Consider the following 18,166-nt stretch of genomic DNA (forward strand, 5'->3'; position numbering starts at 1 on the left):
TCGTAACGGATTCTGTCTGTCTATGTAGAATGATTTACTTTCTGGGGGTGAGACATGAACAAAATGCGGGTTTAAGAATGTTCTATATTTGTGGCGCTGTTCTAGAATGACACTAATTAAATCGGTACCTAGACCTCTCCATTTGTACTGGAGTAACTCGTTCAGGATATCATGTAACGGGCCTGGATCAGAATGTTGACCCTCATACAGAGTAATGAGGTGCTGAATCATATACATACCCACCAGTCGCTGCTCGGCTGGGGGCATTTTCAGAAACATTTGTGCCACTATTTCGTCTGGAAAAGTGGTAGAATCAGTAATCCATCTGACTGCTGATCGGACTAGTTCCTGTTCATGCATAGTACTTAACTCACTATAACCGATTCGTGATTTCAGAATGTGATCGGTAGCTTGAAATACTTGTTCTAGGGAACCTTGTTCTGGTGCTGGATGATGGAAAATAGACTTGTGTTCTAGACGTAAATGGCGATCTGGAAATCTAGGTTTTCCTACATACGCTATTCTGGCAGTATTCTCGTCGTCTTCCTCTTCAGGATCAGAGGTACTTTCTTTCTCGCTTACTTGTGCTGCTTTACGCTGTTCGTGTATCTTTATTATCTCTCTACGGATTTTCTTGTACATACTTTCCATGGCACCAATGGTATTGTGCTTTCCTTCGGCTATATTATCACTCCACTTTGTCAGAGTTTTCATTTCTTCCGGGTCTTTAGACGGGTAATCCTGTTCTCTTATTAGACAGTTAATTAAGAACTTTAATATCATGCGCTGAATCTCGGCTTTCCTTTGAGACATGGCATCACTAATACTTTGTGGGTCATCCCCTGTACGGATGAAACGATATATCCTGTCTAGATCTTCTTTCATATTCGGCAGGGTGACCAGATACTCGGTCACTCTCCTTACGCGTACGGAATATAAAACCATATTAAACTCGCCTGGAACTGGGTCATAGACACATTCGCCAAGGGTTTGCCTGATCTCTGCAACAGACTTATTACTTTTAGGAGTACGCTGTGATGCTTGAGCATGTAATTCGAGTGCTGATAAACGCTTGTATGGCGGCGGGGTTTGAGGAAGACCTCCTCCTGCAGCCCCTAAACTAGAATCATCAACTGATGCTTTTCGTCCTGGCAGGGTCGGTAATTGTAACGTGGGCTGGACTTGTATGGCGGGCTGACCCGGGAGGGCTGTTAAGGGCACCCCGGTGTCTGGAGGAGCAGGAATTACCTGATTTACAGGGACTGGCGGAGCGCGAACAGGATTTGCATATTCGGGGACTGTGTCGTCCAGATAGGACGAAATAAAAATATCAGCTGCGGTCGGTTTGTGACGTAGCTTGGTCGGAACTAATGGTGGCGGGAAATTACTGGATGCCTCTGGGGTCGCTTTTGGCAAGCCCTCAGCAAGAAGAGGATACATACCCTTAATGAGGGCATTCCTCTGTCTGTCTGATTGCTCAGTTCTAACTCGTTCACCTATCTCGATTAATTCTCTTTCTTGGGCTCGTTCTTGGGATTCTCTACTTAGTTCTGTCTTTCTGATTTCTTTTTCGGTTCTTTTATGAGCTTCTTTGCGCCATAACTCGATGGCATCTTTCTGTGACTGTCTGGCTTTCTTTTTCCATAATGCTTCTTCTACTCGCATGATGCATTCGGCATCCCATGTACCCGATACGGGCCATCTATACTTTTCTTCTAACTGTTTGGTATACTCTACCCATAAATCTAGATACAATATGGCGCTTATGCCATGCTTCTGATACATAAAGTGACCTGGACTGTCCCTGGGCGGGACGGGAACTGCTGCTTCCAGCAGACCCTTTCTAGTCTTTAACTGACGTAACTTGGAAAATATGGGCATGACTGAACTGTAATCTAGACACAGTACAATACACAATAAACACGATACTTATTTCCCATTCATACCACGGCATTAGAATACATGAAAAACATTTAAAATAACAGTTCGAACAGAATACTACCTGGAAATACTTGAAATTTCTCGAGAACAGAACTGACTAGAACAGAAACTAGATGCACTGCTGAAACAGTACGAAACTTACCGGTCTCTTAAAGAGACACGTCAGGACCCGCATCCACCGAAGTGGACACTTCGTTTGTGGGACTGTGTACCACCAACCCACAGACCAGAGTCAATTAAATTGACCCTGTCTAGATACCACCCCAGTAACGGTACTCACCGGGCAGCAAGAACGGAAGGCCTCGGACTGGACTGGACTGGACTGCTACGACGACGAACTTCGGACTTCGGACTTTAGTTACGGGTGGACCTCCGGATACCTCGGACCTTGGACTCTTGGCTTGGGCTCTGGTCGGGACTCGCCGCGTTCCTCCACCGTCTCGTCTGGATGCTGGACCGCCTCCTCCGTCTCCTCCGTGGGCCTGAGGGATACTTGAGCAGAAATATCTGCCACTGCGCAGAAGAGTTCCGTCACGACTGCAGAGGGTCAGGGGGTCGGCGTGGCTTCACCGACGCGTGGGGAAAGGGCAAGTCCCTGTTCGGGCGCCATTTTGTGGTAAATAAATAAATAATACCCTATTTTTGACTAGACATATATCATAACAGATAGCTCAATAAATAAGAGTCAAGATTCGAGGTAGTAGGAGTTTTTGCAGGTTTAATACAGCATAGGGACAGGAACAGGACAACCTGCATAGGAATAGGATGACAGGGCCCAGCAGCTGCTGGGGCTGGGTCTGGGATGAGCGCGCTGCTTTTTAATAACAATACATGAGCATATATACATAACGCAAACACATAGCATTACATTGCAGTAGGCGTAGCAGTGGGTGGAGCAGAAGGCGTGACGCGTAGCAGTCGCGAAAGATAAGAGATAAAGAAGGTGTAACTCAGACATGTGATGCAAACGTAACAGAATATGTCATGAATGGGCGGGAACCATGGAGGAGGCTACCTAAGGAGCCGGGACCTCTAACCTGGTGGTGCGCGCAAACTGGTAATGACGTGTTACGAGGAGAAGCTGGGGGCTATGAACTCTGTGCTAGGAGCAGAGACTAAAGTCTGGAGGGTCGGAGCGACATGTACCTAAACCCTATCTAGTATCTGATGTTTAGGGAACATGTTGATATAAACTAGAAGTCATGAGGGGAAAAGCTAACAGACTCTGAGACTGGGCCATGCATTATTCTTCATGTAGTGCGTGATGAAGAATATTAAATGACCATTAAATACAGTATTTCTCTTAACATGGAGCCGCATAGGCTAGACAATGACGGAAACTATTGATGTAGTTCAGTAGCTTAGGAATGCAGAGAAGGAGGACTAAACTGATAGCTGGAATCATAACATAGTCTTGGCAGACTCAGAGGCAGAGCCAAGCTGCACCGGGCACTGCGAGGCAGGAAGTAAGTGGAAGGTCGAGGATACAGGTGGGGGCTGGATCGCTCCTCAGCGAGGGTTCAGGAGACAGGAGCTGAATCTGATGTCCGGGCCCTGTTGAGGCCTGGAAACGGGGACTTTATAATGAAATAACGTGCACACTGAGAAACGTGGCAACGTAGCTTTACATAGGCCTGATATTCGTAGTATTCACGAGGACTGGAAACTGGCATACTAGAGGAGGACACAACTGTAATTGCGTCTTGAATCGGACATGGGGAATAACATATGCATATTGGTCATGCACACATAACATATGATGGATGACACGTAGAGACACAGAACATGGCAAAATTTACTTTTCCACATTCTCCCGCCCAATCGGCTTTCTGTTCCCGAAGCTAGCGCAGGGAGGTTCGAGGACGGGATCTCTTCCACCCGGAACCCGCTGTCAGAGCCTCAAGACTCGCTTCCACAATTCCTGGGGTTAGCGCTGCGGGGACGGACTGGCGCAGATGAGCGCCACTGCCTCTTCCTCCGTCGATCCGGCTCCGCCTCACAGAGCCCGGCGGCTCAACTGGGCATGCGCGGAAAGCGAGTGTCTCACTGCCTGAGACCGCGCTGTTCGAACAGCGCTGCCCTTCTTCTCCGCCCACTCAGAAATCGACAAGGGCTTCTCCCGGTCCGCTCCTCACCTCAGGGCTTTCAACTGCAGTTCCAAATCGGCGCCGCTCGCCTCGCACCGACTCAGGAACAGAACGGCTCGTTGTCTCACCGCCTCTGCTCCCTCAGCACTCACACGCCGATCCAGAAGCAGAACAGCTCGTTGTCCCGCTGCCTCCGCTCCCCCAGCCCTCGTTACAACAGGTAGGAGGAGGGACACGGGGGGGGTTTGTGGCACCAGGGGGGCGCGATTCCAGCAGTCGGGCAGAACTTGATTAACGAGCTGAGCAAGGGGGGGGCACAAGGATAAGCCCCTTTCCGTTTGAGATTCTTACTGCAACAGTCTCACTGAAATCTTTATGCTGGGCAGAGGACTGCACACCGCAGCACTGCAGTCTCCTTCTCCTGAAGACTTCCCCTGTATAATTCAGACAAGGGGCAAGCTAGGCGCCCAAGGTCTCCAGTAACCCTCAACAGCGGGGTCAGGACAAGTAACCAAAAGGGGAGTAGTGTGGTGGATCAGTAAGGCAGCTTCCCAGTCCAGGAGGTCAACCCTATGTCTAACCTTTTCCCACCCTTAGCTACAGCCTGTCCTCCAGCTGACTCTCACAGGTAGACAAAATGGCTGCCCCGCATTCCGCCTTATATAGGCTGCCCCTCAGTGGTCCAGAATGGACCAGAAGGTTCTGGAATTCCCTATACTGGTCTATGGGTAAGTTCTGGGCTTGGCAGTTAGGGCAGTTGGTAGCCACCATTTTGTGGTTCCAACTTTCCCTGTCAGAACAGGCCTCTGGGCCTGAGGTGAAAGATTATGAGGGGAAAAAGAACACCTATCCCCTTGACCAATACCTATAAAAAGTAGTAGACACAAAAATTATTAAGGGTATGAGGGGCAAAAAGGGGACAAAATAAATAATAATGGGGAGGGACTACGCAAAAAAATCCAGACAGGTCTAACACCGGATAAAAGTGTTTTGGACAAAATCCATAAGGAAACACCTTTTGGCACATTTTGTAAGTTAGGGTTCGTTAGGGTTAGCCCTAGCCGCAGGATTGCATGTGTTTCGGGGTGTTCTATTGCAACGCAGTTCTGGGGTTTTAGAGCACTGTTGGAGCGATGCTGGCTATGCATACTTTTGCTTGCTTGCAAGTGGTTTGAATACAATCCACGGTCGGTAAGGGTGTATTTGGGCCTACTGTTACTTTCAAAGTACGTTTTGTCACCATTTTTTCTGCTAGGCATCGTTTTTGGAGATCTGATTGGGGGTCTTCTACATTTTTGCGACTGGCTTTAGTAAGGGTCTTGGTGGGAGCATTGCTGAGAAGGTCAAATTGTGTTCTAAAACAGTTTATAGTACACCTACCTTGAGGGGAAAGATCCGCTATAATATTTTGGCCATACTTATTTATCCTTAAAAAGGTGACTCAGACATAGCACGCAATTTCAAAAATATTGTACTGTCTATTAGGGAAATCAAAGTGTGACTTTTTGCACCACACAGCGTACATACCTTTTATTTATTTATCAGTGGTATTGTAATAGCACTTCCTGTTTTCCGTTCAATAATTACAGGCCGGGTTTCAGTCAACATCCGCCAGGCAGGCAGTGGACAGGGTGTCTTCTGTCAGTGGTCACCAACATTGATGGACGAAGCGTCAGCTGGAATGGAGGAGTGCCGCCAATAAGAGGAATTGTTTGCTGCATGCAACTTACTTACCAAATTCAACAGGACAACTCCAACAACATACAGAATACAGATACAGTATCCATTGTTTTCTTCTATGAGTGTGACTGCATGTGCTTAGCTTTAGTTTGTACCCAAAGATTCTCTTTATCTTCAATTATTGTTTGTCCATGCTGTGCTTTTTTTTTCTTCTCTCAACAAAACCTACCCAAAAAGAAACCCCCATTCCCATCCATTTTCCAAACCCTAACCCTCTTCCCCCGGGCTGTGTTGTTTTGCTTGATGTCTGACTAAAATGACATCAATAATTCCACACACTTGCTGGGGAGGATAAGGTCATAGCAACAGGCTGGTGAAGGAATACGAGGATATCTTCTAGACTTACTCAGCTTCAGTACTATTTCTTCTAGTAGTAGGAGCCAATGTCAAATAAATTCAACGCAAGTACTAGTTATACTTGCAAGCAAATACTTTACCATTTGTTAGGCTACATTATGACACTGTTCTAGTGTACTGTCACCTGCTATATTCTCGATCGTACCGTAACCGTTGTAATGCTACAGTAAGGACAAACCAGGTTTCGTTTTCTTTTTTTCCATAGGCATGCAACTGCCACTGTGTCACACCACTAGTACCACCGCAATGAGGAAATTTCACCCGCCCAGGATTGCCAACGTTAATCCCCATTTCACGTGGAGCCAGCCCTGGGCCTAGCCCTAATTTCTAACACAAATTACAGGTAAGATAAGCGTTTGGTGGGAGGTAGTATAATGGAGTATTAGGACTAGACGAGAGATTGACGGTAGTACTACTAAAGTCCTACGACTGTTCAGGAAAACAAACTTACTGTTACACCCCCGTCCCCCACCCACCAGACTGAAAAGCAGTAAAAAACAGGTATGGTCAGATAAAGTTTAAAAATGTATATTTATGTAGCCCTAACAAAATAATCTCCCTCAAGACCCTCCCTAACCCCAACGATTGTCTTTGAAAAGTCCCAAAAAGAACCCAACTCCCAAATCCCACCCCCCAAAAGTCTCTAAAAAAAGGGCAAGGGACACTCCACTACTGGAGGGTGCTGGTGCATTTTGCGGCATGGGCATCATACTCCTTGCGGAGGGTGGCAAGCTCGAAGCGGAGGCCCTCCACCAAGTTCTTATAGTTATGGACCTCCTGCTCCAGGTAGGACATTCGGACTCCTAGGCGGCGTTGGCGTGCCTTGCAGCTCCTGTGGGGGGCAGCTGGTCTTTCTGCTGCTTGGCGGTGGCGGTTGGCTTTGTTAGCCCGGCTCCGTACCGCTGGAGCACTGCGCATGCTGGCGGCCCGTGGGGTCACGGAGGAGGATGCAGCTGTCCCAGTCGAGGATGTTGTGGTTGCACCGGTCGACTGCGTGTCCTCCTCCTCCTCCAGGGCCACCAGCTGCCGATATTCGGCGACAGTGGCATCCAGCCTCCGTTGCCGGGTCATTCGAGCCTGCTCCCTCTGTGATGTCGATTTGGAAGGAGCAACTATATGAAGAAAGAAAGACATAGTCTGTAACCAATGCTCCTTAGCATAATAACACAAAGTGATTGAGCCGAAAGTTGGGTCACAGTACAAGTAGCAAATTGAAAGCACAGTACATAACTATTGAGGACAGTATCTATGTAACCTCCCACTTCTGCATCCTTGCTCTAACATTAGTGGTAGTTTAATGAACAAATTCTACGACCACTATGGACTTCCATTACAGTCGACTATGACAGTACACCAGTCTTATTCTTCTTCTTCTCTCTTGTTTAGGAAAATTGGTACGTTATCTTATGCAAGCCGGCAGAATGGCAGCACAGTGAACTTGCACCCGAGAAAAACAGTTGCACACCATGATGAGTGAGACAGACTTGCGTTACTGTACCGGTCCAGTACATGCAGGTGGTGAAGCTATTACTTTTCTATTACGGGTGGCACTGAGAATACTCTGTTACAAGGGCTACTGCTTAATTAATTTACCTTTCACCCTACAGTGCAAATGAGTACTAGAAAAGGAAAATGAAGAAGCTAACTAATTTGATTATCTATCACTTCACATGGGACGTATTTGATGACATATGGGATGACTTTAGGTGCTTTGCTTAATATTGAGTGAACAGTGATACACCCACACATGAATGACGTACTACAAGTAAACTAAAGTTATTAAGAGAGGTACGGAGTGTCCACCGTAATAACCAGATATATGCTGTGATTGCAGACGCAATACAAAGTACTGCTACTATTCATGGTAGTATTGGACACATTTACAATTTCTTTTCCTTGCCTTCCCTACACTGGAATGGACGTGCGGGTGCGGTGGTACATGCTCTTCAAGGTAACACTTAGTTCATCCAGCGACCATCTACTCTCTCTAGATACACATGTGCTATCTAAGAGTCAGAGAATACCATGCTCCAGGCATCCATTCATTCAAAGTATACGCACACATACAGTTTCTGTTTCACCCACCCAGGCTGCTGTCCTTCCACCCATCCTTGCTTCATCATTGACCCAGCCATGCACCATACCATATTCTTTCCTTCCCAGCCACCTCGGGGGCCAAGCAAACACATATCATTCTTCTTTGCCAGCCATCATAAAATTTCGCGTCCCACTTACTTACACCCTTCTTTCGCTTTTCGTTCATCCCATCCATCACGTTCATCTAAGATCTTATTGGGATTCTTCTCACCAAAAACTTCACAGCTAAGTCGGAGTACATTTCGAGGAGGCTACTACCTGGTTGATTTGTAATACACCCGTGCAGAAAGCACACTATGCAGTCTTCAATCTCAATAAGTATGGAATATATAGCTTACCTGTTCCCGCCACCGCCCTGCGAACCCCCACAGGACCGTCCGCCGGCTCTTGCACCGCATCCTCCCCAGAGTCCTCCGAGTCCTCGCCCAACACCGCCACCTCCGCGCTGGCCCCGCCACCAGATGTTCCACCTACAAAGTACATTTAAGAATGAATACAATGTAATAATTTGTGACTGTCTACTCTAAAGTAAAAATGTCCCTTTTTCCAGGGAAGGCTGTTGTCTTGCTGCACTTTTATGCACAACTGATGAATGCTTGCTTTTTATTTTTAACACGCACCACTTTTTCTCCTAACAGACAGAAGCTTGACTTCTAAGAACACGACCAGGATCAAGTTCAAACCAGGTGAGAGCTCAGCTCGACCACAAGAAATGTGTCCAATTAATCGTCAGCACTAAGCACTTTTCCGTTTTCAGTTAAATAGTTTTATGACAAAGTTGATTTTAATAAATGTGTTTACTTTTAATAAAGCTTTGAAACTGAAATAGACTCTGTGGTTTTTGGTCCTCCAGACTAGAGTGGATGAGCTAAAGGTTTTGGAATTTTTGCAAGCATGGGTGCCTCTGACACTTCTTGACTGTGACTCCGTCCGTACTCTTGTCCTGCGTAGGATAATCTAAAGATCATTGGGGATCAATCATCGGTGACTTCGGGAGCTAAATGACTCTGCCACACTATCTAGTCAGTAAGGAGACAGTGCATAGAGCTATTGCTGAATAGAATGGGAGTCCAATGGAATTGCCAAATGTCCAATCTTAGTTAGCTACACAGACAGACTAATAAGAATAATCTAGTAATACCACAGGGAGTCATATTCGAGGCAGGATAAGAATTTATATCCAGTCTACAAGAAGATCAAAGACGATTTAGAAAAAATCGAATGAGGAACGCTAGGAAAAAATAGGTACTCTTTATTAAAATTAAAACTTACTGGGGCCAGCAAAGGAGCCCTCGCCTGCCCGATCCTGGCCTGCATCCTCCTGAACAGCACCCTCCTCCTCCTCCTCCTGTGTCCGACTCCTCTTGCCCTTGGGGGGAGCTGATGTACAACATGAAAGAAAGAAAGACCAGAAAACATGGATGAGATTTGTCAACCAAATCAAACATTTCAAAAGAACAATAACAAAATATTTTGGAGAAATAGCAAATAGATAGACAACTATTCCACGGGATCTATCTCATGTGGTATACTACGTTATTCGTATTGCCTGATTTGCGGACCGTTGACTTAGAAAGTTCCTATGTAACTCAATAAACAGACTACTAAAGAGGTTTGCCTAGGCCTGGCAGGCAGCAGTCCGCAGCACGCGAAGTGACAGACAAAGTCCATCCTGCTTGCAGATCAGTGAATACTCAAACTATCAATCCACCCACCACCACCACTATTTCTTCTTATAGCCATGTGTCTAAAGGAAGGACTGGACTTCAGTCTGTTGGGGCTGATTTAGAAGTCCCTTGCGGCTCATTTTCCTCCATTGTTGCGTGACTTTTTGTGACGCAGCGGCAGAACAAAAGACTCGCCATGGTGTTGGTGCTGCCTATATATTAAAAAAAAAAAACATATGGGCGATGCATCACGTTGTAAAGCCCTGCGCCATCAGGGGGCGTTCCGGCGCAAGGGAGGGCGTACCTGCGCAGGAACGAATCCTAAAAGTGGCTGAGGGAAATCTACAAGATGTCAATCAGTCACCCTGCGCGCTTGAAGCCGACGTACGGCTTGATGCAGCATTGGGGAGATAGGGTACCCCAGAGCATTGCTGGAGCTGCGCCATCGTTGGCACGCAACTCCAGCAATGCGCCGCCTTTACGGCACAGATGCGTAAGGCTTCTGTGACGTTTTGGGCCAATGGGTGGTGGTGGCATGGCACACAATTACTGCCGCATCCCTGCTACTTTGCAGGGATGCGCCGGTAATTGAAAATATGACCCTTAGTGTCTAGCATTACGCAGTTCTTATCTTTACACTACACTCATACATAATTTCTCAGGCCAATGAAATGAACACGAAATACAAAACAAATAAGCATAGTAGCAAGCAAGGCTACTGAGAAGGAGAGCAGTGCACCTGAAATGCATAGAAGATTTTGAAATATAATTTACCTACAATGTAATCGGCAGCATTATTGCTCTTGGTAAAGAACAAAGATTTGCAAATAACAGAGCCGGATAAAACAGAGTAGTGATGAATAGCTACTACTACTCACCAAGCCCGGGGACCTCTACGCCGAGCGCGTCCAGCAAGTCCCGTTCCTGGTCCATGACATCTGTCCAGCGGTGGGTGGCCTGGTTATATGTGCGCCGGACCCCAGAGAGCTTAAACATGGCCCGGCACACCTTCTCCCACCGCTTCCGGCGCTCCCGGATCCATAGCCGGTTGCGATCTTGCCGCCTCCCAGGATCGTCTTGGGGAGGCGGCGCTGGACGTGGAAGATGAGTGCGGCCACCTCCTCCGCGCTAAAGATCTCCCGTGGCACCACTTGCTCCCCCCTCAAACGCCCGCACGGGAGCCGGGCACGGGGTGCGGGACCCTTCCCCTTCTCAGGGTGCTTCCCGGCTCCCTTTACCATGGTCTGGGCAGAAATGAAGTTAAATGATAAAGAAGAAATAGAATAGGGAAGAAGAAAAGAAAAGAGTTTAAAAAAGTAGTTTAAAAGTAACTAAAAGCAGCAGAAAACACAAAAATATAGAGCTAGAAAAATAGAGGGATAGATAATAAGTAAAATAGATCAAATAAACTTCAAACAAGCAAAGGATGGCAGAGATTCAGAGAGGATACAGAAAGCATGCCCAGAACCATAGCAATGAATGAGAAACAAGATGGCCGCGCCCGTTCACGACCGCGTGGGTAAGTTCGCGCGAGATTTTCCTCGCGAGCACGCGCGAAATTGTACTAGCGAGCAGCACAGTTTGCGAGATTACACATAGCGGCCGGAAACGGAATTACGTCACGCAAACAAGATGGCCGCGCCCGTGTACGACCGCTAGGGTAACTTGGCAAACGTATAGCTACAAGCGCCTCGCAAACACGCACAAAATCACGCGAACATACACGTCGCAAATTTTTTTTTCGTGTATTCGCAAGCATTCGCGGCTTCCGAAATCGATCTCGTACGGATTCGCGCCCCAAAAAACGCGCGAAATTGCAGAAAAAACGATTTTTGCTAAACTGAAAGCAATGAGCAGGTGCAAAAGTTCAAACTTAACATTAGTAACATTCACTCTAGTGCTTCCTGAGGGGCCCCTCCAGAGTTTGCAACTATTCTATGACCCTGCTATGACCCAAACAGCAGGCTCATAGAATAGCTACAAGTAGACCATAAAGGTCCTGTGAAAAAAAATTGCACTGCAACAGAAAGCAAATTACAGATAAGGAAGGAAGCAGGTGCCAGCCAGACTGGAACTTTCAAAATAACTGACACATTAATCAACCCCAAATTAATTCATGGCAGTTGAAGTAGGGGAGGTGTGCTTGCTTTTTTCAACCCCCATAAACTACAGTGATAAACAAACCTAATGGGTGGCAGTGAGGATGTACCAGAGGGTGGCATGGGTGTACCAGAGGGTGGCAGTAGTGAAACAGAGGGTGCTGTGAACCTGTGATGATAAACCAGACGTAGAAACAACATAGTCGCGGCCGCTGCGAGCCGAAAAGTAAGTTCGCAATTGCGAAATTGTCCCAAAATCCGCGCGAACGCTCGCCAACACAAAAAACGGGAAAATCCGCAAATCCGCGAGAGTTCGCGTATTGTCGCGGATTGCGAATCCGTTAATCCGCAAATTCGCGTACGCGAGATCCGCTAGATTCGCCCATGCTTAATCTGGACCTTTTACAAGCATCAAATATGCTAAGTAGCGCAGCAAATACGTGTGCCAGTTTCAGAGAACAGTTTGAAGATGTTAAAAGCTCAACATCTTCACTTGCTGCTGCATGGGGCATTTAATTGCATTTTACACAAAAACGACCACGATGCAAAAAAAGCACTTCGATGAACTCTGTGAAGACCAAAGACTATGCAATCCCGAAGACAATTTTAAGGTGTCTGTGTTTTATGCTAACATAGATATTATTGATAATCAGATAAAAACTGGGTTTGCTGGTATCAACACCATGATCCAATGCATTAATTTCATGATGCCTTCAGGAATCCTCAAAGCTAGCGAGGAGGAGTTGTTTGAAGTAGCCATGACCGTGGCAACTCATTACGAAAAAGACCTGTCCCTGGAGTTTCCACAACAACTCATCGCTTTCAAAGCAGTGTTGAAAGAACAAATACAACTTATCTCAGGTGGCACAAAGGATCTGGCTGACCTTTTATTCATGAGAAACCACGCAATTCTGCCCAGTGTATTGGATGTTGCAACAGCACTGAAACTTTTTCTTACAATTCCTGTTACTGTAGCCAGGTCAGAAAGGTCCTTCTCAAAGTTAAAATTAATCAAGAACTATCTCCGAAGCACAATGACGCAGGAAAGGCTCTCAGGGCTTGCAACTTTAAACACTGAGAGTGATCACGCAAAAAAATGAAATGTGGAAGCTCTAACAGAAGAGTTTTCACGAAGAAAGGCCAAGAGGTAAATATTCTTTCAGTCAAGTACATCTCTCCAATTCAGTGAACCAAGCAGTAGTAGCCTTCAGCCACCAGTCTAATTTGCCAGTCACTCTTCCTGGTGTAAGCAGTCTTCAGCCTTGTGTCCACTCTTTAAGTATTGTTTACTGCTGTACCAGCCTTCAAACTCTGCAATTAATTTCATCAGGCTCCTGCAAGTACTGTTCCTACTCACAGTGTGATTCTCCTCTAAATGTAGCTGTCCTTTGACTCCCATGAGGAAGCAGTAAGTAATATGGTATTCGGCCAGTATTGTTCTCTTATATATAGGCTATCTCAATATTCTTAACATCATAATACTACAATCTGGACACTTCTTCACTTACATCTGTAAAACAAAGGAAGGCTGTAAAACTAAGGTAAAAAAACGGTTCACTTAGAAACACGCAGAGGCAGGAACCCTCCTCCGTGTGGGTAACCAAAAGAAGCAGGAGCATAAAACACAGGTTTGACCTCTGACGGAAAATCAAATGACCACTTCATGGTGTGTATGCCACATTTTGATTTTGACATGTCTTGTTAATTAGGAACCATCATCTATTGTGTTATTGTGGGCTCTGCACTGACAACCGTGGAACAGGTGGGGCGCCAAATACCTGCATGTTAGCGGCAACATTGTAGCAAGGAAGCCAGGACCCCTGATGTATGCACAGAAAATACCCCTAATTCCCTTGTTTCATAGGAAAAAAAGTTTAGGTGGATTCAGTCGGCCCGATGCCACTGCACCTGCTGCACTGGTCACCTTGCCCACTTCCATCAAATTTGATTTCCCCTCCAAGAAAGCAGAAGAGTTTCCACCATTTTTTGGCTCCAAAGTTCAACCCCTTCTATGCCAAGATGAATGTCCGACCCCCACCGTGGTTTGCAAAGCCAAGAACTAATGACGAACCTCTTACATAATCGGGGAGGAAGTCTTACTTGAAAACATCACTAAAAGTAAACCCTCAAAATAGTTTGCGGATTCCATTCCGCGTAACATTAACAAAGATATTTACCAGCTTATGCACCCTTACTGGCCAAAACTGATGGAGCATCTTCGCTCAGTCAAAGATCATTCCCCGACTCCCACTAAACAACCCAGTCACCCACTTCTCAAGAAGCTTTTGTGGATGACTTCAACTTTCATTCTATCTCCAACCTGCCTTTTCTTGCAAAAATCTTCAAAAGAGGAACCCAACACAGATGTGCCCAACACATCAATACAACCACCTTCTGGGGGGATTCCACTCGGGCTTCAATCAAGGGCGAGACACTGGTACCGCGCTGCTCCGCGTAGTCGCTCTTGCGAGGTTGATCCTCTTCGAGTCCTAGATTCTGCCAGCTCCTGATACTCATCGATCTGTCCGCAGCATTTGATAACGCAAATCACCACATACTTCTTGATATACTATGAAAAGAATTGGATGGGCATTGCCAGGGTGTGCCCTGAAATGATGTGCACCTTCCTCATGGGTAGGACACAGAGGTTCACTTTTGATAATCGTCTCTTTTCACTGAAGACAGTCGATCAAGGAGTCTCCTAGGGTTCCATCCTTGGTCTTACCCTGTGCAACCTCTACATCAAACCTCTGGGAGTTCTACTAAGAAAGGAGGGGATCGCCTACCACCAGTATGCAGGTGACACCCAACTCTACTTAAAAGTCCCATCCAGTAACAACATCTCTCATCTAGCCACCATTAAACTCCGTTCCAGACTGGTTCACTTCTCACAACCTCAAAAGGACCTTTGCAAAACCCAATTCCTCCTTATTTACTCTTCAAATCAACTACTGCATATTCACACCTGGACCAACCAGCCCTTTCAATCAGACATTTACACAGCGCGGCAAATCACCTGATTGGGTCTTGAGGCGCTTGTGGCTCCTGTATGGTCAAATCTCATTTGAACATCCAGGTCTTGAGTTCTCTCCTGATTTGGTGGAGTGATGGGGCAGTGTTGGACTTGGCCCTCTTGGCAGGGTCATCCCTGAACTTTTTGCCTTTCTCCAATATTCTCTCTGACCTGTTTTTGTTGGTTTAATGACTCTGGGCACTATACCACTGCTGTCCAGTGCTAAAGTGCATATGCTCTCCCTGTGCAAAATGTATATGTGATTGATGTCCATGATTGGTTCATTGGATTTACTGTCAGTCCCCAGTAGAGTGTACCAGGAGTGCCAGGGCTTGTGAATGCCAATACTGCTAGTGGGCCTGCAGCGCTGGTTGCGCCACCCACAGAAGCAGCCTTTTAAAATGTATCTAAGGTCTGCCATTGCAGAACCTGGGTGCAGTCTGGTACTGTCATGGTGGCTGGGCAAGTGCACACACTTGCCAGCCTCTAAACCTTCCCTTAACTTCATATTAGTCACCCCTATGGTAGGCCCAAGGGCAGAGTGCATTGTAAGCATAAGGTAGGGCATGCTCTGATGTGTGTGGCATGTCCTAATAGTGAATTACAGCCAATGTCGTTTTCACTATTGTAAGGCTACCTGTTCTCTTAGGCCAAGATGGGCTGCTGGAATTATTACACCCTATAATCCCAGCAGGCTCAGGGAACATGGTAGAAAGTAAAGTTTAGTACGCCTGAACTCAGAATAATAAAATACTTCTTTTAGTAAAGTTTATTTTAATACCCTGTGTTTGCAAATGCTACTTTTAGAAAGCTAGCATTTGCTTGCCTAACCATTTCAGCCCGCCTCTGCTAGGATGTGTATCTGACTGTCTGGGATGTGTGAGTGACAGGGCTGGGGGATGACAGGTGGTGAATGGAGGGATTACACCTTGGTGGGAGGTGGGAGTGCCCCTAGACTCTGAATAGGGCTGTGCTCTGCCACCACAATGCTGGCTCCACCTCCTGGGGAGCGATTGATGACTCAGCCGGCACCTGGCCCAGGAAGGGGGAAGCCTGTCAACAAAGTACTCCAAGCTGCCCCTGTCCACACAATGCTGGCTCCACCTCCTGTGGAGCGTCTGATGTGCCATCCCTGCTCCCTGAAAGGAGAGACCCGAGTTTACCCAACACAGTGCTCAGAGACTGAAAGACGTTATGCAGAGGCCCCCCTGGCCTGCCAGAACAAAAGAAAAGCTGTATAAAAGTAGGAGCCCTGCTCCTAACAAACTAGATCCTGTTTCCCACAACGAACCTCTGCCCAACTAGAAGGAGTAAGAAGAAGCTGGAAGGACTGGCCTGCTGTCTGCCTTGCTGAGGAAGGAGAGGAAGAGACCTAAAGAGGACTTTGCTGACTTGTGCTGAAACTTTCTCCAAGTGCTTGATTGAGCTTGCCCCCTGAACTGAACTCCAGGACTAGTTGGTTCTCTGTGCCTTGGCTCGTCTGCAACAGAGCCGTGTGTTCCTCCCGCTGGAGGCAAGACTGCGTCCCCCCTCGCCCCCTCCTAGAGTTGTGGCACTCAGGAGCGGCCCGCCCTTTTGCCCGTTGAGAGCCTCGCTCTGCCCAGAGCCGCTCTCTGCCCCTCGGGTCAGGCCGCCTGCTCCTCTGCTACTGCTCGCTATCTGTAGGGACCTGGAGTGCTGTCTGCCCCCTCCTGCCGGAATCCTGGTCTCACGAGCGCACCTCTATAGACTGGACGGCCGCCCGTGCGCTATGAACGCACCCGGATGCCCCGCTGTGCCCTCTGACCTGTGGAGAGGACGCGCCGCACATCAAGGGAATCCGCCCTCAGTACGGACCGTACCGGAGGCCCCTGTGCCGCGCCCCGCCCCGCCTTCGAGAACTCGCCACTGTGTTTGCAGACCCCAAGGTACGTCTCGTGCTCCCAAGCGCACCAACTCGTCTGCCTGCCTGGTAGACAGAGGACCGTCGCGCTCAAGCACGAACTTGCACACACCGGGCTCGGGGCCCGCAACGTTTTATTTCCCCGTAGTGCTAAACTGTGTGCTTCTGTTGGTTTTAGAGAAACCATACGCTGAGGGTCGTAGTTAAAGCTGTACGCTTCACATTGTCCACCTGAAGCGCATTTGAGACCCGAAGCGCCTTGCCAAACTGAAGCGCACTTGAGCCTCGAAGCACATTTGTAGCTGGTACGCGACCTAGTGACAGCCCCGTACGCCTCGTTGTCGGAAGCGGTACGCCACGTACACCGGCTCACGCGGGAGGCGTGAGCATCGGAAGGGGTGTCGGGATTTCACCCGTTCGAAGCGCACGAAGCGCTACAAAGCGTGCAACTGGTTCTAGAGCCACAAAAGGGGTTGAAACCTACCTAAATCATTGTAAGACGAGAGAAAGTAACTCAAAGCAGAATTCTTAAAAGACTGAGACCATAGCCAAGTGAACCAAAATCGTTTTAAACAATCTCCAAAGAACTCTGGCATATTTAAAGTATTGTGGCCTTGCCTTGTGTTATCTGCCTGCATATATAGATATATTTTTACATAAAGTACGTATTTTTATAGAAATACCACCTGGTGTCCATTTGTGGGGGGAGTCAGTGTGTCTTACTGTGAAAGGTCATAAATGCTTAACTGTAGCGCCCCGAAGTTTAGCCTTGTCTGCTGGCGCCACACTACCTAAAATGGTGAGCAGGGGTCATTCTGAGGAGTAGTTCCCTTGCCCTGATTGGGAGTGGTGATTTCTGCCTGGCTTTGGTACCAACCTCAGCCAGCCAGGAATCCCATTTCCAACAGGCAGACCTTAGGTGCCGGGGAAGGGTGTTCCATGTCTTGGATACCACGTACGAGAAGGACTGTCCTATACTGTTGGCTTGGCGGATCCGGGGGCTGTCTACAAGGAAGTTTGAGGCAGACCGGAGGTGTCTGGTGTGTTCGGGGAAGGTCAGTTGTTTGTAGAGGTATGCAGGTCCTTCGTTGTGTAGGGCTTTGTAGCTGTGGTTCAGCATCTTGAACTGGCATCTCTTCTGTATCGGGAGCCAGTGTTGTTTCCTGAGGTGGAGTGCGATGTGGGTCCTTCTAGGCAGGTCGAGGACGAGTCTTGCTGCTGCATTCTATATTGTCTGAAGACTCTTCAGGAGGCGTGCCACGATTCCTACATACAGTGTGATT

The 18,166-nt window shown here is 47.4% G+C and overlaps 1 protein-coding gene across 4 annotated transcripts in view; it reads left to right on the forward strand.

Annotated features, from left to right (window-relative positions):
* The window catches only part of LOC144798280 (uncharacterized), a 2,046,403-nt gene that overhangs the window by 823,991 nt on the left and 1,204,246 nt on the right, over positions 1–18,166 (forward strand). The window lies entirely within an intron of this gene.

Source organism: Lissotriton helveticus, chromosome 12, assembly GCF_964261635.1.
Source record: "Lissotriton helveticus chromosome 12, aLisHel1.1, whole genome shotgun sequence".
Lineage (NCBI taxonomy): Eukaryota > Metazoa > Chordata > Amphibia > Caudata > Salamandridae > Lissotriton > Lissotriton helveticus.